General features: G+C 39.2%; 1 pseudogene; it reads left to right on the top strand.

Annotated features, from left to right (window-relative positions):
* Positions 1 to 11353: 11353 nt before the first annotated feature.
* LOC133247955 (integrin beta-1-binding protein 1-like) lies at positions 11354 to 17808 on the top strand (annotated as a pseudogene).
* Positions 17809 to 21587: the final 3779 nt, after the last annotated feature.

Raw genomic sequence — 21587 nt, 5'->3', positions numbered from 1 at the left:
CCAGGAGATGGTGAAGGACAGGGAAGCCTGGTATGCTGCAGTCCATGGGGCTGCAGAGTCAGAAAGGACTAAGCAACTGAAAAACAAGGGAGAAATGGGGAGTTACTTCATGGATGTATAGTTTCTGTTTTGCTAGTGTCAGTATTCTTAGCACTGCAGAAATATGCACTTTAATAAACATCTCTGAGGTGGTAACTCATTCTTCACAGGTTTTAAAATTATTTTCTGAAGAGTTCAGAAGATGGGGTATATCAATATATTAAGCAGCATGCTTCCATAGGAAAAGTCACTGTGCTCATCCTGAGTATTTGATGGTTTAAATGTCAATAGAAGATTCAGTTAGAAAAGCAAAATTGTAAAATGCCATCAGTTGAGGCAATGCAATAGTTGGAGACTAATAATGGTCATCAGGTTGGTCGTTGTGTTCTTTACCGATGGGATCTCTCAAAAAAAGTCTCCCTTAAGAATGTCTTTGATAAAGTAGTGCAAGTTGTTAAGTCTTAGCCCCTGAATATACATCTTTTAAATGTCCTAGGTGATGAAATAGCAAGCACATATAAACTAGATGCATTCCAGAATGATGTAAAGCAAGAGATAAAAAAGCAATGGTGATGTTATGGTCATTGAGTAGTCCCATGGAACATCATTTTTACTTGAAGTCATCTGACATGTTTGTCTCAAACTACATCATCCTGATAATTCAAGGTGAATAAAAGTATTTGTTGCCAGTGATAAAATTTAAGCTTTCAAAGAAAAATTGGGATTTGGGGAATTTTTTATCTAAGACCGTGCATTTGATAGTATCCCACTACCTGGACCCATACTCAACTCAATGAGAATATTAATGAACATAATTATTTTTGATATTATACACCAAAATGCCAGTATTTGGAACATCTATATAGCTTAGTGGACCAATATTTCTGATGACCAATGCAAAGAGATAAGAGATCCATTCAAAATGCCAGGTAGACCAATGGATTTTAATAAAACAATGTGAAAATTTCTTTGTGGTATCAGCTTCTTACCAGCTGAGAAGTAAAGCTAAATTCATTGCCACTAAGTCTTTATGGAACAGTTGCTTGTCAACTTTTGATACAGTATCAAGAATGATGCATGATTATCTGAAAAGGCTGTGAACACTATAAAAAACAGATTGGATTTTGTTGATGTCAAGACTGTATCAGCAACAGAAGGCGCAAATAATTAGGGAATTCAGTTGTATGCTATAAAGTTAGATTTGCAAAAATGTAAAACAATGCTTTTCTCAAATTTGTTTTTAGATAATTATTTTTTGTAACTTTCTTTTCTTTTGGCTGTACCACTCAGCATACAGATCTTAGTTCCCCACCTGAGGAAGTATGGAGTCCTAATCTCTGGACTTCCACGGAAGTTCCAAAATGTTATCATGTAATGGGGTTACTTTAAAATGAAAAATGCTTTTAAAAATGTGTTTAATCTCTATGAGAGATTAAATTTTGAAAAACATCTATTGAGTTTCCTCAGTTTTTTAAGATTGTAAAAAAAAAAATCTGGTTAAAGTGGTGATTCTGGAACAAGCACAATCAGATGGATAAGTTTGGTCTCACCTCTATCAAATAACTTGCAAATATTTTTCTCAAATCAGGTAAGATATTTAGGGTTGCACATGTGTACTTAACAGTGTTGAGGGACTTCCCTGGTGGTTCAGTGGCTAAGGCTCCTTGCTCCCAAAATAAGGGTTCTGGGTTCAGTCTCTGGCCAGTGAACTAGATCCCACACACTGCAACTAAGTTCACATGCCTCAGCTAAAAGTCCTGCATGCCGCAATTAAGGCCTGGTATAACCAAACAAGTAAAGAAATATATATTTTTTAAATGTTCAATTGGCTGCTGTCACTATTTTTTGTTTAGAATTGACTGCGTTGATCTTGCTTTCCAAGGGACTCTCAGGAGTTTTCTCCAGTACCACACTTACAAGTACCAATGAATAATTAATGACATTGAATTTCAGCAGAGAATGAAAGAAGACTGCACTGATTTAATAAAAAGAAATTAAATCTTTTAAGTGATGTGAGGTTCAGGGGAATTGTGTGTAAAATATTACTTTATGCATAATACAAAGAAAAACCCCCGGGGAAAGAAAGGATGAAGAAGAGGTCCTTCAGGAAGAAGGGAATTTAAAAAATAGTAGAAAGTAGGATGCAAGAGTGAAAGATAAATCAATAAATACCCACCTAAAGAATTGACTGCAGAAAGTAAACTGTAATTAATAACTAATTTTAGAGGAGAAATATAGAGTAAAAATATTCATCTGAATGGTGACATTCTGGAGGAGACCCAATAGGACTTAATAGTAGGTAGACAGGGTAAGGGAGAAAAGGGAAGAATCTTGTTTCTGGATTGTGCCACTGAGTGGGTGGTGAGGTCTCCCTTGCCTGTGTGGGACCAGATATCTTGGGACTGGGGATTGATTGTCTTCAGCGAGTGGCCAGCTTTAATGGAGGTTTTGCAGTGACCAACTCCTTTTCTTGGAGGACAGGCTGTAAGGCCACAGTCTTAAACAAGTTAACCCGCACTTCTTAGTGGTTGAGTCAGGGATTGACTGTCTTAAGCAAGTGGCCAGCTTTAATGGAGGTTTTGCAGTTGAGCTATTTTAAATCCTAAAAGATGATGCTGTGAAAGTGCTGCACTCGATATGCCAGCAAATTTGGGAAACTCAGCAGTGGCTACAGGCCTGGAAAAAATGAGTTTTCATTCCAATCCCAAAGAAAGGCAATGCCAAACAATGCTCAAACTACTGCAGAATTCACTTATCTCACATACTAGGAAAGTAATGCTCAAAATTCTCCAAGCCAGGCTTCAACAGTACATGAACTGTAAACTTCTGGATGTTAAGGCTGTGTTTAGAAAAGGCAGAGGAACCAGAGATCAAATTGCCAACATCTGTTAGGTCATCGAAAAAGCAAGAGAGTGCCAGAAAAACATCTGCTTTATTGACTATGCCAAAATCTTTGTGTGGATCACAACAAACTGAAAAATTCTTAAACAGGTTGGAATACCAGACCACCTTACCTGCCTTTTGAGATATCTATGCAGGTCAGGAAACAACTGTTAGAACTAGACATGGAACAACAAACTGGTTCCAAATTGAGAAAGGAGTATACCAAGGCTGTATATTGCCACCCTGCTTATTTAACTTATATGCAGAGTACATCACGAGAAACTCTGGGCTGGAGGAAGCACAAACAAATCAAGATTGCTGGGAAAAATATCAATAACCTCAGATATGCAGATGACACCACCCTTATGGCAGAAAGTGAAGAACTAAAGTGTCTCCTCATAAAAGTGAACTAGGATAAGCTGTGGTACATATACACAATGGAGTATTACTCAGCCATTAAAAAGAATACATTTGAATCAGTTCTAATGAGGTGGATGAAACTGGAGCCTATTATACAGAGTGAAGTAAGCCAGAAGGAAAAACATAAATACAGTATACTAACGCATATATATGGAATTTAGAAAGATGGTAACAACAACCCGGTGTATGAGACAGCAAAAGAGACACTGATGTATAGAACAGTCTTATGGACTCTGTGGGAGAGGGAGAGGGTGGGAAGATTTGGGAGAATGGCAATGAAACATGTAAAATATCATGTAGGAAACGAGTTGCCAGTCCAGGTTCGATGCACGATGCTGGATGCTTGGGGCTGGTGCACTGGGACGGCCCAGAGGGATGGTATGGGAGGGAGGAGGGAGGAGGGTTCGGGATGGGGAACACATGTATACCTGTGGCGGATTCATTTTGATATTTGGCAAAACTAATACAATTATGTAAAGTTTAAAAATAAAATTAGAAAAAAAAACCTCAACATTCAGTAAACTAAGATCATGGCATCCGGTCCCATCACTTCATGGCAAATAGATGGGGAAACAGTGGAAACAGTGTCAGACTTTATTTTTCTGGGTTCCAAAATCACTGCAGATGGTGACTGCAGCCATGAAATTAAAAGACGTTTATTCCTTGGAAGGAAAGTTATGACCAACCTAGATAGCATATTGAAAAGCAGAGACATTACTTTGTCAACAAATGTCTGTCTAGTCAAAGCTATGGTTTTTCCAGTATTCGTGTATGGATATGAGAGTTGGACTATAAAGAAAGCTGAGCGCCAAAGAATTGATGCTTTTGAACTGTGGTGTTGGAGAAGACTCTTTAGAGTCCCTTGCACTGGGGAGAAGATCAAACCAGTCCATCCCAAAGGAAACCAGACTTGAATATTCATTGGAAGGACTGATGCTGAAGCTGAAACTCCAGTACTTTGGCCACCTCATGCAAAGAACTGACTCATTCGAAAAGACCCTGATGCTGGGAAAGATTGAAGGCCGGCGGAGAAGGGGATGACAGAGGATGACATGGTTGGATCACATCACCAACACAATGGACATGAATGAGTTTGAGAACTCCAGGAGTTGGTGATGGACCAGGAGGCCTGGCGTGCTACATTCCATGGGGTCGCAAAGAGTTGGACACAACTGAGCGACTGAACTGAACTTGCAGTAGCCAACTCCTTTTCCTGGAGGACAGGCTGTAAGGCAACAGTCTTAAACAAGTTAACCCACACTTCTTAGTGTTGAGTCAACCCGGTATAGATTTTACAGAGGAATGGAGCTATGAACTTGGACCCAGGGCACCATCTTCCCAGACAGCATTCTTTTCTTGGATGGTATTTTAGGATAAATTTTAATAGAATGTCTGAGGTTTAATATGGAACCTTTATAATTTATCCTACCATTTGCTTTGTCTAATTAGGATAGATTTATCTGTGAGATAAACGGATTTTTTTTTTAAGATAGCCAGAAACCTACACTCTTAACCTGAATTGAAAGAGAAGGGCACAAAAGAAAATATAGCCTTTCCTGTTTTAAGTCCTTTAGTTGCTTCCTTCCTGTCTTTTATTCTCTTCTCTCTCTCTGTAACTCCAAGTTGGTGATTTGCTTGAGATTCCAGGCAATTGTGGAGATCCAGTAATCTGGGAACTGCTGTATTTTAGGTATGTTACATTCCATTGGTCACTGGTATGGCATGCTCTGATTGCTATGATTATACAGTGGAAGTGATAAATAGATTTAAGGGACTAGATCTGATAGAGTGCCTGATGAACTAAGGACGAAGGTTTGTGACATTGTACAGGAGACAGGGATCAAGACCATCCCCAAGAAACAGAAATGGAAAAAAGCAAAATGGTTATCTAAGGAGGCCTTACAAATAGCTGTGAGAAGAGAAGAGAAAAACAAAGGAGAAAAGGAAAGATATACCCATTTGAATGCAGAGTTCCAAAGAATAACAAGAAGAGATAAGAAAGCCTTCCTCAGTAATCAATGCAAAGAAATAGAGGAAAACAACAGAATGGGAAAGACTAGAGATCTCTTCAAGAAAATTAGAGATACCAAGGGAACATTTCATGCAAAGATGGGCTCGATAAAGGACAAAATGGTATGGACCTAACAGAAGCAGAAGATATTAGGAAGAGGTGGCAAGAATACACAGAAGAACAGTACGAAAAAGATCTTCACGACCCAGATAATCATGATGGTGTGATCACTCACCTAGAGCCAGACATCCTGGAATGTGAAGTCAAGTGGGCCTTAGGAAGTATCACTATGAACAAAGCTAGTGGAGGTGATGGAATTCTGTTGAAATATTTCAAATCCTAAAAGATGATGCTGTGAAAGCGCTGCACTCAGTATGTCAACAAATTTGGAAAACTCAGCAGTGGCTACAGGCCTGGAAAAGATCAGTTTTCATTCCAATCCCAAAGAAAGGCAATGCAAACAATGCTCAAACTACCGCACAATTGCACTCATCTCACATGCTAGTAAAGTAATGCTCAAAATTCTCCAAGCCAGACTTCCAACAGTACGTGAACCATGAACTTCCAGATGTTCAAGCTGGTTTTAGAAAAGGCAGAGGAACCAGAGATCAAGTTGCCAACATCGGCTGGATTATCGAAAAAGCAAGAGAGTTCCAGAAAAACATCTGCTTTATTGACTATGCTAAAGCCTTTGACTGTGTGGATCACAATAAACTGTGGAACATTCTGAAAGAAATGGAAATACCAGACCACCTGACCTGCCTCTTGAGAAAGCTGTATGCAGGTCAGGAAGCAACAGTTAGAACTGGACATGGAACAACAGGTTGGTTCCAAATTGGGAAAGGAGTATGTTCAAGGCTGTTTATTGTCACCCTGCTTATTTAACTTATATGCAGAGTACATCATGAGAAACTCTGGGCTTGAGGAAGCACAAGCTGGAATCAAAGATTGCCAGGAGAAATATCAATAACCTCAGATATGCAGATGACATCACCCTTATGGCAGAAAGTGAAGAACTAAAGAGCCTCTTGATGAAAGTGAAAGTGGAGAGTGAAAAAGTTGGCTTAAAGCTCAACATTCAGAAAACTAAGGTCATGGCATCCGGTCCCGTCACTTCATGACAAATAGATGGGGAAACAGTGGAAACAGTGGCTGACTTTATTATTTTGGGCTCCAAAATCACTGCAGATGGTGATTGCAGCCATGAAATTAAAAGATGTTTCCTCCTTGAAAGTTATGACCAACCTAGACAGCATATTAAAAAGCAGAGACATTACTTTGTCTACAAAGGTCTGTCTAGTCAAGGCTATGGTTTTTCCAGTAGTCATGTATGGATGTGAGAGTTGGACTATAAAGAAAGCTGAGCACTGAAGAATTGATGCTTTTGAACTGTGGTGTTGGAGAAGACTCTTTAGAGTCCCTTGGACTGCGAGGAGATCAAACCAGTCAATCCTAAAGGAAATCAGGGCTGAATATTCATTGGAAGGAGTGATGTTGAAGCTGAAACTCCAATACATTGGCCACCTGATGCGAGGAGCTGACTCATTGGAAAGTTGAGTTGGGATGTTGGGAAAGATTGAGGACAGGAGGAGAAGGGGATGACAGAGGATGAGAAGGTTGGATGGCATCACCGACTCAATGGACAGGCGTTTTGGTAGACTCCCGGAGTTGGTGATAGACAGGGAGGCCTGGCGTGTGCAGTTCATGGGGTCGGAAATAATCGTTCACAACTGAGTGACTGAACTGAACATATCCAAAATGTGGCTCCTACCTTGTAATACTGTTGGGTTACTGAAAACATAATTCCAATTTTGGACTTTGAATTTTAAATAATTATAACTAGGCTCAAGCTCTTCTTTATTAATCAAAATAGAAACTATTCATTACATTCAACACATTTTTGACAATGAGAATTAACTTTATTTATTCCTGTAGTGTAAAAATCTGTGCTTGGGATTGAACAAACTCTTGGAAAGCATCCTGCTGGTTATGGAAGTGTTTTCCCTACAAAATGTTGTCAAGATGCTTGAAGAAGCGGTAGTTGTGAGAGGTCAGGTGAATATGGCAGATGAAGCAAAACTTTGTAGCCCAGTTCATTCAACTTTTGAAGCGTTGGTTGTGTGACATGTGGTTGGGCTTTGTCATGTATAACAACTGGGCCCTTTTTGTTGTCCAAAGCTGGCTGCAGGCATTGCAGTTTCCAGTGCTTCTCATCAATTTGCTGGGCATAATTCTCAAATGTAATGGTTTCACTGGAATTCAGAAAGCTGTAATGGATCAGATGGGCAGCAGACCACCAAACAGTGACCATTGCCTTTTTTTAGTATAAATTTGACTTTGGGAAGTGCTTTGGAGCTGCTTCGGAGAAGGCAATGGCGTCCCACTCCAGTACTCTTGTCTGTAGAGTCCCACGGATGGAGGAGCCTGGTAGGCTGCAGTCCATGGGGTCTCTGAGAGTTGGACACGACTGAGCGACTTCCCTTTCACTTTTCACTTTCATGCATTAGAGAAAGAAATGGCAACCCACTCCAGTGTTCTTGCCTGGAGAGTCCCAGAGACGGGGGAGCCTGGTGGGCAGCCATCTCTGGGGTTGCACAGAGTCGGACACAACTGAAGTGACTTAGAAGTAGCAGTTGGAGCTGCTTCTCTGTCCAATCATTGAGCTGGTCATCACTGGTTCATATACAAAGTCCACTTTTCATCACACATCACAGTCTGAAATCATTTGTTATTGTTGCATAGAATAAGACAAGATGATACTTCAGAACAACAATATTTTGGGTTTCTGGTCAACTTATAAGGCACCAACGTATTGAGCTTTTTCACCTTTCCAATTTACTTCAAATTGTTGACTGTAGAATAGTCAACATTCAGTTCTTAGGCAACTTTTCATGTAGTTGTAAGAGAATCAGCTTTGATGATTGTTCTCAATTGGTTGTTGTCAACTTCTGATGGCCAGCCACTACCCTGCTCATCCTCAAGGCTCTCGTCTCTGCAAAACTTCTAGAACCACCACTGGACTGTATGTTCGTTAGCAGTTTCTGGGCCAGTTGTGTTGATGCTGCCAGTTGTCTCTGATGCTTTACGATCCATTTTGAACTCGAATAAAAAAAAATTGCTCAAATTTGTTTTTTGTTGAACATCATCTCCATAGTCTAAAATAAATATAAAATAAGCAGCAAGTAATAAGTCATTAATAACTATAAAGCAGGAAATGCATATTAAAGTGATATACAACATAACCGCATTATTAAAGTGTATTCCAATATCAAATGGCAAATTTTAACAATGCAAAACCACAGTTACTGTACCAACCTAATATATTTTCCAAAGTCTATTTTTAAGATATCAAATTATCAAGTGTAAATCATTTATTTACTCATGACTGTATGGCCTGAGTTAAATATCAAGTTGTTTGGCTTGGGGAGAATTACCTCAACTCAGTTCTTTTTATTTTTTGTTTTTTAAAATTGATCTATAAATTCAAAGTGCTCCCAATCTTAATCAAAACAAGTTATTTGTGAATTTCAACAAACTAATTCTAAAAAATTTATGGACAGGCAAAAGACCCAGAATACTCAATGCAATACTGAAGGAGAATAGAGTTGAAAGACTGACATTCCCTGACTTGAAGACTTACTATAAAGTCACAATAATCAAAATAGTGTGATATTAAATAATAAATAGTAGATCAGTGAAGCAGAGTAGAGAGACCAGAAGTTGTTGCTCAGTCGCTCAGTTGTGTCCAAATCTTCATGACCCCATGGACTGAAATACCAGGCTTCCCTGTCCTACACTGTCTCCCAGAGTTTGCACACTCATGTCCATTGAGTTATGCCATTCAATGTGTTCATACTCCTCCTGCCCTCAATCTTTCCCAGCATCAGGGTCTTTCCTAATGAGTCAGCTCTTCACATGAGGTGGCCAGAATATTGGAGCTTCAGCTTCAGCATCAGTCCTTCCAATGAATATTCAGCATTGATTTCCTTTAAGATCGACTGGTTTGATCTCCTTGCAGTCCAAGGGACTCTCAAGAGTCTGCTCCAACACCACAGTTCAAAAACATCAATTCTTCAGCATCAGCGTTCTTTATGGTCCATCTTTCACATCCACGCATGACTACTGGGAAAACCATAGGTTTGATTATATGTACCTTTGTTGGCAAAGTGATGTCTCTGCTTTTTAATATGCTGTCTAGATTTGTCATAGCTTTCCTTCAAAGAGCAACCGTCTTTTAATATCATGGCTGTAGTCATCATCAACAGTGATTTTGGAGCTCAAGAAAATAAAATCTGTCAACTGACAGAGGATGAGATGGTTGGATGGCATCACCAATTCAATGGACATGAGTGAGCAAACTCCAGGAGATAATGAAGAACAGGGAAGCCTAGAATGCTGCTGTCCATGGGGGTCACAAGAGTCTGACATGACAGAGCAACTGAACAACAGCAATACATCTATTAAAGGAGACAAAATTCAAAATACAAAACCAAATGCTAGAGAGCCTTTGGAGCAATAGGAAGTCTCATATATTGCTGGTCAGAATGCAACGCATTTCACCCACTTTGGAAGAGAGTTTGTGGTTTCTTACAGAAATAAACTCTTTTACCATATAATCCAGCGATCATGTTCCTTGGTATTTAGCCAAAGGAGTTGAAAACTTGCACACAGATGTTTATAACAGACTCTTTGCAACTCCATGGACTGTATCCTGCCAGGTTCCTCTGTCCATGGAATTCTCCAGGCAAGAACACTGATGTGGGTTGCCTTTCCCTTCTCCAGGGGATCTTCCCAACCCAGGTACTGAACCTAGGTCTCCCGCATTGTAGGCAGATTCTTTACCATCTGAGCCACCAGGGAAGCCTTATAACAGCTTTATTCATATGAAAACTTACAAGCAAAAACATTGTCTTAAGTAAGTGAATAAATAATGGTACATCTAGACAACAGGATATTATTCAATGCAAAAAAGAAAAAAAAAAAAAAAAACCAATGAGCTACCAAGCCATGAAAAGACATGGGGGAATCTTAAAAGCATATTACTTAGTGAATAAGAAGCCAATCTTAAAAACCTACCTCCATACTATACAATTCCAACTAAGATATTCTGGAAAAGGCAATGAAAATTCTATATATGATACTATAATAATAGGTACATGTCATTATTTGTCCAAATCCATAGAATATACAACACTAAGAGTGAACTCTAAGGTAAAATGTGGATTTTGGATCACTACAGATTCATCAGTTGTAACAAATGTACCACTCTGGTGGGGATATCAGTAATGGGAGAACCTATGCATGTTTGGGGCAGGAGGTACTTGGGGTTCCTTCCTCAATTTTGTTGTGATCTTAAATCTACTAAAAAATAAAGTCTTGGAGTGACATCAGCATTATAGGGGCATGATACCCTCCTTTGTCTCTCATCTTCAATTTACAATCAGTAAAACATCCATGACTCAACCAAGGTTCCTCTGACCAACACACCAAGACACCAGAGTTCTACACATCAATACCTCAAAAGGGTGTGCACTGGAACACATAGTGGAGGCAGAACTAGGGGAAAAGTGGAGGCCACGCTTTCAATCCTAGCCATCAACCACCTGAAAGCAAAAGTATACAAACCCTTGAATAAGGTGATTATTTCAGAATCAGAAAATTACAACTCTATATCAGTATAGGCTGTTAAACAATTACAACATAAAGGTTAAAGGTGGGGGAGGAGCAGTAAAAATAACTATTTTGCTGTTGTTTGGTCACTAAGTCACATCTGACTCTTTTCCAACCCCATGGACTGTAGCCCAACCTGCTCCTCTGTCCATGGAATTCTCCAGGTAAGAGTACTGGAGTGGGTAGCCATTTCCTTCTCCCGGGGATCTTCCTGACCCAGGACTATAGGTACTTCAATACCTTACTTCAATACCAAACTTACAACATAAAATGAGACAATTTGCGACAACAAAAACATAAAAAGGTAAGAGGAAAAGGACAGAACTCACATAGGCAAGTGAAGATAACATGTTATTGACAGAAAAAGGACTATTTGAGACATTTTATAGAAACCTCATGTTGATCTTTTTGAACTGTGGTGTTGGAGAAGACTCTTGGGGAGATCCAACCAGTCCATTCTAAAGGAGATCAGTCCTGGGTGTTCTCTGGAAGGAATGATGCTAAAGCTGAAACTTCAGTACTTTGGCCACTTCATGCAAAGAGTTGACTCATTGGAAAAGACTCTGATGCTGGGAAGGATTGGGGGCAAGAGGAAAAGGGGACGACAGAGGATGAGATGGCTGGATGGCATCACCAACTTGATGGACGTGAGTTTGAGTGAACTCCAGGAGTTGGTGATGGACAGGGAGGCCTGGCACGCTGCAGTTCATGAGGTCGCAAAGAGTCGGACACGACTGAGCGACTGAACTAAACTGAACTGAACATGTTAACTACAAGGCTAGAGCAGAGACACAAAGCCTATTAAAAGAGGAAACTGAGTAGAACAGGAGTTGCAACAGCAGCTCAGGCTGCGCAGGCAGTGAGTCTGTGACCCTGAGTGCAGACAGTAAGGTACCTTGTTTTTCTGATGAGTAATGACCATGTTGGAATGAAAGGAAGCTATCTGTGCAGACCACTGTCTGTGAAATCTTTGAAGGTGATAAAGTAGTGTTGGATTCTGCAGTGAGAGCCTCTGGGTCAGCTATGTGGTAAGATGTTTCAGAAAGATAAGAAGCAATACAATAGTAGCAATTCCCAGAGCAGAGAAATCAGTAGTAAGGGCAAGTCTGTAGATTCCAGCCTTGGGAGGCTTTCACAGTCCAGCAAGGTGGCAAACCTTGACACCAATTCCACCAAGACTTCAGGACAAAGCAATAATAATTCAGATACCTGTGCAGGATTTATATAAAAAAAAAAATACATTGATGCAATTGAGAAACTGAAACTCTCTGAAGGGTAAAGTCTTGAGGGGCTACTAGAACTGATAAATTATAAAGAAGTCACTCAGGAAGATAAAAAATTGCCTTTCGTCCCTTTGGAGGAAGAATTTACTATGCAGGTTACCAAGTTTGGTATAGAAGTATCCACATCAGATCAGTATGATGTTTTACATGGGTGTGCTCTGTATTTAATCATCCAAATGGTATGTTATGGTGACGATCTGGGTGCAGGAAAAAGCTTATTGGCTTTGAAGACTACAGATGTGAACAATGAAGAATACAGCCTGTGGGTTTACTAGTACAATAGCCTCGAACAAGCACAAGCAATCTGTAAAGTTTTATCCACTGCTTTCAACACTGTACTGACATCTGAGAAACCTTGAATTTTGCAGTCAAGGGGAAGTTGACTTCAAGTGCAAGTTCAGCTGTTTTCTCAGTAGTTCTGTTTTCAATCTGTGGTGTTGAACTATTATGGACATATAAACGATCCTTTGCTCTAGATTTTCTGAAGAAAATGCAATGTACAAAATATCAACCATCTGTTTTTCTATTGTGTCTTATTTGCTGCTAAGTTGCTTCAGTCGTGTCCGACTCTGTGCGACCCCATAGACAGCAGCCCACCAGGCTCCCCCGTCCCTGGGATTCTCCAGGCAAGAACACTGGAGTGGGGTGCCATTGTCTTCTCCGATGCAGGAAAGTGAAAAGTGAAAGTGAAGTTGCTCAGTTGTGTCCGACTCTTAGTGACCCCATGGACTGCAGCCTACCAGGCTCCTCCGCCCATGGGATTTTCCAGGCAAGAATACTGGAGTGGGGTGCCATTGCCTTCTCCGATGCCTTATTTAACAGTGAAAAATAGGAAACTGAGAAAAACAAAATAGAAAACCATGAAACTAAAATGGCAAACAAAAATTCAAACAAAAAAAGAAACAATGGACATATAGAGCAACTAGAAAATAAAAGGTAAAATAGCAGTACTAAGTCCTCATTTATCAATAATCATCCTGGAAATTGAATCCATGAATTAAAAGACAGAAAGTAGCTGATAAGTTTGAAAACAAGACCCAACTAAATGCAGCCTCCAGAACACTTAGTTCTAAAGACAAATGTAAGCTCAAAAGAGAAGGGATGAAAGATGATACTCCAAGTAAATGAGAGCCCAATAAAGCAAATGTAGCCATACTTATATCCAACAAAAATAAACTTCAAGCCAAAAAACATTACAAGAGACAAAGATGGACATTATATAATGATAAAGGGGACAACTCAAGAAGAAGATATAATGATTATTCATATATATGCATCTAACATAGGAGCACCAAAATATATAAGCTAATTATTAACAGATTTAAAAGAGAAACTGACAGCAACACAATATAGTGGACTATTTTAGCACCCTACTTATATCAATGGATAGATCATTCAGGCAGAAAGTCAACAAGGAAACAGTGGCTTTAAAATAAAAATTTATATCAGATAGGCTTAATAGAATCACAGAGAACATTCCAACCAAATGCAGCAGATTACACATTCTTCTCAAGTGCATATGGAAAATTCTCCAGGATAGACCATAATTTGGAAAACAAAACTAGTCTCAATACATTTAAGAAAATCAAAACCACATCAGGCATTTTTTTTTTTTTTTTTTTGCCACAATGATTATAATCTAGAAGAAAGCTGGAAAAATCACAAATATGTGGAAACTAAACAGCATGTTATTTAACAGCCATTGGATTTAACATAGAACTCAAAAGAGAAACAAAAACATATCTGAAGACAAACTAAAATGAAAACATGATATATCAAAATCTAAGGAATGCAGCAGAAGTGGTACTAAAAGGGGAGTTTATAGCAATGCAGGCCTATCTCAAGAAACAAGTAATAATTCAAATAAGCACTCTACCCTTACACCTACTGGAACTAGATAATGAAGAGCAAACAAGGCCCAAAGTCAATAGAGAGAAGGAAATAATGAAGATATGAACAGAAGTAAATAAAATAGAGACTAAAAAAACAACAAAAAAGATCAATGAAACTAAGAGCTGGTTCTCTGAAAAGAGAAATAAAATGAACAAAGTTTTCCCTAGACTCACTAAGAAAACAAAGAATAAAGTCAGGAAAAAAGCGGGGAAATTACAATTGATACCACAGAAAGGAAAAGAAGTAGAATACCATGAACACCTATATGACAACAAATTAACAACCTAGAAAAATGGACAAATTCTTAGAAGCACACAATCTTCCAAGTCTGAATCACGAAGAAATAGAAAATCTGAACAAGCCAATCACTAGCAAAGAGATTGAAACAGCAATCAAAAACTTTCCAAAAAACAAAGTCCAGGACCAGACAGCTTCACTGGTGAGTTATCTCCCCAATTCAGAAAAGATATAAGACATATATTCTTCTTAAACTTTTCCAAAAATTGAAGAGGAGGGAACAATTCCAAAATTTTACAAGACCAACATTACCAAAAGTTAAGTGAGGACAATAAGAAAAGAAATTTACAGGTCAATATCCCTGATGTACATAGATGCAAAAATCCTGAACAAATTATTAGAAAACTGAGTATTAAAAATACATCAGAAGGATTATATACTATGATTAAGTGGTATTTATTCCAGTGGTGCAAGAATTGGTTCAATAGTCACACATCAACCAATGTAATACACCACATTAACAAACTGAAGTATAAAAATTATGTTATTTTATCAATAGATGCAGAAAAGGGCATTTGACAAATTAAACCTGTTTTTCAAAGATTTCAATCTCATTCATGCACAATAAAGCTACTAGCCCTTGCAATGGCCTGTGAGCCCAACTTCAGCAGGAGCTAAAGTATCTAGGATTTAGAGTCAGAGAGTAGTGATTTCATCCTGACTTTCCAATGAGCTGATAGGCTGTGACTGCTAAGCACTGAGATACAGAATTCAAAGATGTACTATCTGCCTTTGTTCCTGGCAGAAAAAGAATTTAATGTTTTTGCCTTGTTGTGAAAGAATTCAGAGATGAAGCAGGGAGGTTAAAGAGTAAAGTGAATTTATTTAATCAAGAATACTCAGAGGGAGAGCAGGTAGACAGGTGAGGAGCTGCTGTCCTGTTTCTCTTTGGCCATCTGGTTATGAGGGCCATACAAATGAAGGGGCAAAATATTCATTGGGGAAGGAGGAATTTGGGGGTCATATTCCTGATTTTCCTCCCCACTCTATCTTCCTGAGGGCAGGAGGGATTTTTTTCTTACTTAGCTTAGATAGGAAGTGTCACAGCATAGGTGCATGACGGGTACTTCTTATCTCCAAGGCTAGTTTTATTGCAATGAGTGCATATTAAATAAGTTACATTCACATGCAGGAGATTCCTGCCTTTATCTTTCTTTATCTGCTTCCAGGACACTTATTGCCCAAAAGGTGTGGTTTCCTGTCAGTCCGCATGTTCCTGATTTCCTCTGTCTGCCCATGAACCCCCGCTGTTTACAAGATGCATGATTTCCTGCCACCTGGCCCCTGCCCCCATTTCTCTGCTCTTATCTAACTACCTACCTGCTGTAACACCTTAAAATTAAACACTAGCTGGCAACCCAGGCAAAGAAAGATTACAGAAAAACATTTTTTATCTCACTAGCATTCACTGAGCACCTACCATGCACCAGATATTATTCTTCACAGCATGGAATCATGGTCAAAAGTACAGACTCTGGAATCAGCCTCCCGGAGTTCAAATCCTAGCTCTGCCATTTACTAGTTGTGCTACCTTGGACAATGTATTCAATACTTTACCTCTCTCTGCTTTACTTTCCTCATCTATAAAAGGGCACTAATAGGAATTCCCTGTCAGTCCAGTGGTGAGGACTCTGTGCTTTCACTGCCAAGGGCAGAGCTTCCGTCCCTGGGTCAGAGAACTAAGATCCTCCATGCTGGGTGGAGGATTTATTTTAAAATTTTAAAGGGGAAAATAATAACAATACATACTTCAGAGCACTATAATAAAATGAGTTCCTAATTGTAAATGACTTAAAGACAATGCCTGGTCTTCCCTGGTGGCTCAGATGGTAAAGAATCTACCTGCAATGCAAGAGACCTGGGTTTGATCCCTGTACTGGGGAGATCCCCTGGAGAAGGGAATAGCTACCCACTCCAGTATTCTGGCCTGGAGTATTCCATGGACAGTATGGTCTATGGGGTTGCAAAGACTCAGATATGACTGTGACTTTCACTTTCACTAAGACAATGCCTAGCACATCGGAAATTATATTTAAGGTTTTGTTAAAAATTAGTCTTAAAATCTGTCTATCAGGACCTTGGTGTCATGGTCCAGGAGTGGGTTGGAAAAGAATTTCCAGATATGAGACAGAATGAGAGGTAAATAAAGTTTATTAGAGTGGGAGATGCTTTTAGAACAGTGGGCCAGCTCAAAGGAGAACCGACTTTGAACAGGGGTCCTTAGTCCGCTTTTATACCCAGAGTACAAGGAGTGGGATAGGGGTCTTGCAGGTCATTTACTGATTGAATGAGGCACATGTACTGGATGGGGGAAGAGTAAGGCGAATACCTTTTCCCTGTGTAGGGTAGGAAGGGAGACAGGTTATATTGCTCAGGAAGACCTGAAATCCATTAATAGTTAACAGCATGGGGGAAGGAAGGACAATAAGGGTCTGATTTTTCTGTTCCTGAATTCCAAGACTCTCCTTCGTTTTATCTGCTCATTAGTCTTTGGGTCACCACACTTGGCATGGAAAAGGAACAATTTATTTTATTTAACACACTTTTCCTATTTTGAGAGGAAGATTATGAAATAAAGCACTAATTTAAATGTCAGTTTTAGAAATTCTTTCATCTGCTCCACAAATATCTATAGAGTCCTCCTCCGAGACAGGCACTGTCCTGTCCAGTAAACAAAGTGTCAAAGAATTTAGAGCCCAGTGGGAAAGACAGCATGGAATAAGCGTGCAAATAAACATAAACTTAAAACTGAGGTTTGTGGAGAAGGAAATGGCAACCCACTCCAGTGTTCTTGCCTGGAGCATCCCAGGGACGGGGGAGCCTGGTGGGCTGCCGTCTATGGGGTCGCACAGAGTCGGACACGACTGAAGCAACTTAGCAGCAGCAGCACTCTAATAAATACCAATCCCCAAGTCAAATGTTTCTTCGTGTTTAGATAGATACAGGTAGATACATTCTTGCCTGGATCAGCAAAAAGGTATAGATGATTTAACTAAACAGAAAAAAATAACAATAAATTTGATTCCTTTGACTAGTTAAGAACTCTAAGGAATTCAGTTTCATTTGGAAAATCTTAGAGCTATTTCAGAATACTTATTAATGAGCTTATTGTAGTATCCATTTTAAGAAACTGTCTTGGCAATCTTTTATTTTTAGTGGCTCCCTCTGATAACCTCATTTTATTGCTGTGTGCATAATGATGTTCTTTAGTATATCCCAGAGAGTTTTTGAAGTTGGAATATACAATGACTCAAGTTTCACTCTAGCAGCTTGAAAGAGTGATAATGAGGTGATCTCTTTTTTTACATTTGTACTCCCTTTCCAGGTGTATAATTTCATTTAAAAGTTGATATTGTCCTTCCAGATTTTTTATTCAATAATGAAATGCAAAGCAATGATTGTTCCCCTGAGAACAACTTTAAGTTTTCTGAGAGTTATGATAAGGACTTTGCCATGAACTCTGAAGGTACCATTTGGGAATTTAACACAATATGCTTCAAAGCCAGAGAATAAGGAAGGTTCTGCATTAAAATGTGTGGATGAAAATCTATAATCTGGAACTAAATCAGTTGAGACCTAGTGGGTAGCAAATAAAATTGCAAGAAGAAAGTGAAGATTCTGATTGCCTGGAGATTTAATGGGTAGGGGTCAACTCCTGCTTAAATTGTAGGAAGAATGACTCAGACTACAAAGACAGAAGGAAAAGGGGTGTTTGAAGATAAGAAACTCAAGTAAGTAAAATACTAAAAATAACAGTACCAGTAGCTAACACTTGTAAAGCAGTTACCAGGCGCCATGATAAGCATTTTATGTGCGTAATGCCATTTGATCCTCATGATAAGCATTTTCTGTGTGTAATGCCATTTAATCCTCACAACAATGCTGTGAAGTTGCCACTACTGCTGTCCTCATTTTGACAAGCGAGAGCATTAAGCTTTAGGTAAATAATTTACCTAAGGCACAAAGCTGGGAAATCATGGAGCAGGTTCTCCAGCCTAGGTTTATTGTGCTTTTAGAGCAATAAAGAGATCTTTAAAAAAAAAAAAAAACTGAGGTTTGTGCCAGGAGGGAAAAGGCAGAGTGCAAAGAAAACTATAGAAGGAAGACAACCTAAACTGGGAAGCCTGGGGAAAAGTCCTAGGAAGTGATATTTAAGGTGAAATCTAAAGGATAAGGCTTAGAGGAGCAAAAGGAATGTAGAAGGGAAGTGGGGAAACATTCCAGGAAAGGGCACTGCAAAAGTGAAGGCCTTGAATGTCAGAGGAATTTGGGGGTCCTTGAAGAAATGCCACAGGAATCTGGGGCCTTGGAAAACAGTGAGAGAAGAGCAAACTGAGACATGAAAACTGACACTTAGGCAGGAGTCACAGAATGCAGTGCCTTTTGCCCATACTAAGGATGATGACAAATTACCTTTGGAGCAATAGAAAGGCATTAGAAACCATGCACAAAAGTGCTGACAAGATCGTATTTGTACTCTAAAACATCCCTCTGAATAATGAAGAATCAAAGTGTAGCAGACCTACCATATTCTATTTTCTATAAATTCTCGCATTAAGTTAAAGTAACTAGGGATGTTTTAGATGTAAAACAGGTAAAATTAATTGTTCAGCTTCTCCCTTCAAAGATGCAAGTCCTAATCTTGACTAAATATATTTACTTGTTATATTGAGAAAGTGAAAGTGAAACTCACCCAGTCGTGTCCGACTCTGCGACCCCATAAGACTGTATAGTCCATGGAATTCTCCAGGCCAGAATACTGGAATGGGTAGCCTTTCCCTTCTGCAGGGGATCTTCCCAACCCAGGGATCGAACCCAGGTCTCCCACACTGCAGGTGAATTCTTTACCAGCTGAGAGCATACTAGTAATCATATGGCAAAAAAAAAAAAAAAAACCCTGACCGTGAGAATGTTAACAAATTTGTACTATTTGGCCTCAAACGGCCAAGTGTTGTCATTTTATTTATCTTTGACATTTTTCCCTGGCTGAACATCTTGTGGAATCTTAGTTCCCCAACCAAAGAATGAACCCTGACCCTTAGCAGTGAAAGTGTGGAATTCTAACCACTGGACCACCAGGGAATTTCCAAAGTATCGTTATTTTAATTTGATTTTGATAAGTGATAGGAAAAAATGAGAGTAGGATATAAAAGAATAGACTGTACAAAACTACAATGAGTTATCATTTTATACTGGTCAGAATGGCCATCATCAAAAAATCTACAACCAATAAATGCTGGAGAGGGTGTGGAAAAAAGGGAACCCTTCAATACTGTTGTGGGGAATGTAAATTGATACAGCCACTATTATGCAGGTTCCTTATAAAAATAGATATACTATATGACCGAGCAATTCCACTCCTGGGCATATACTCAGAGAAAAGCATAATTCAAAAAGATACATGCAGCCCAATGTTCATTGCAGCCCTGTTTACAATATCCAGAACGTGGAAGCAACCTAAATGTTCATCAATGGAAGAATGGATGAAGAAGATGTGGTACATGTATACAGCAGAATACTACCCAGCCATAAAAAAGAATAAAACGATGCCATTTGCAGCAACATGGATGGACTGAAAGACTGTCACATTAAGTGAAGTAAGTCAGACACAGAAAGACAAATATCATATGATATCACCTATATGTGGAATCTTAGAAAAAGGGTACAAATGAACCTATTTACAAAACAGAAGTAGAGTCACAGATATAGGGGAAATAACATGATTACCAGGGGATAAGAGGGAGGAGGGATAAATAGGGAGATTGGGATTGACATACACACACTATAATAAGAACCTGCTGTATAGCACAAAAAACATGGCTCAATATTCTTTAATGGCTTATATGGAAAAGAATTTTAAAAAATGGGTGACTCTATGTATATGTATAACTGATTCACTTTGCTGTACACCTGAAGCTAACATAATATTATAAATCATGTACTCCAATGAAATTTTTGGAAAAAAAAAGATTATATTATTGTTAATTTTTCTCTATTTGACAGAGAATTTTATTTACCTAAAAATTGTGAAAAAAATACCCATTTTATTGTCAAAATTTTCTCAGCTTCCCATAAGACCACCAAAGAAATCTACTCAATCAAGCTGAGTTCACTGATGTTACTGCAGCATAGAAGAGACCACCTTGATTCAACTGTGACCTGGGAGCGAGGCTGCTGATTAGGGTAGGGCTGAAGATTAAGAGTTTGAAGGCCTACACTCATGGTTTAAAGATGGTTCTTCAAGGCAGGGGCTTGTTTGGAGCTAGGCAAAGTTTATGACTGCTAAGTGAAGATTTTAAAATAATTTTTGATAAGCAAACTGGTGTCAGAGAAGCAAGCTCTTTGTCCAAGTTACCAAGCTGTTATTTTAATAGGAGAGCTATTCCTGTGGATGATCTGCCCAGACACACTGCTTGGCAGACATATCCTGAGGTAAGCAGTGAAGTTATTCATTCCTCTTAGTCCTATCTCCCTGGGTAAAAATTTCCTGGAACAAGAATTAAGGCATGTAAGTCTCTATTTTCCAGAGAAGGCAATGGCACCCCACTTCAGTAGTCTTGCCTGGAAAATCCCATGGATGGAGGGGCCTGGTGGGCTGCAGTCCATGGGGTCGCTAGGAGTCTGACACGACTGAGCGACTTTACTTTCACTTTTCACTTTCATGCATTGGAGAAGGAAATGGCAACCCACTCCAGTGTTCTTGCCTGGAGAATCTCAGGGACGGTGGAGCCTGGTGGGCTGCCGTGTATGGATTTGCACAGAGTCGGACACGACTGAATCGACTTAGCAGCAGCAGCAGCAGCAGTCTCTATTTTCACTTTCCCTTCAAAAATTCTCCTTTCAAAATCCACTAATAGGAACTTCCCTGGCAATCCAGTGTTAAGATGCCGTGCTTCCAATGAACAAGGGCACGGGTTCAATCACTGGTAGGGGAACTAAGATCCCACATGCTATGTGCTGTGGCCAAAAATTAAATAAATAAAATCCACTAATACAAGAAATTGATGGGATGTAGTTCAGGAAAGTAGTTGGACTACAAGTATAGTAAAGGATTAATATCTTAATGTATAAAAAATGATATTAATATTAAA

The sequence above is a fragment of the Bos javanicus genome, chromosome 5 (genome assembly GCF_032452875.1).
Source record: "Bos javanicus breed banteng chromosome 5, ARS-OSU_banteng_1.0, whole genome shotgun sequence".
Classification (NCBI taxonomy): Eukaryota; Metazoa; Chordata; class Mammalia; order Artiodactyla; family Bovidae; genus Bos; species Bos javanicus.
Note: the sequence above shows the minus strand (reverse complement) of the source record. Positions and strands in the feature narration are given on the sequence as shown.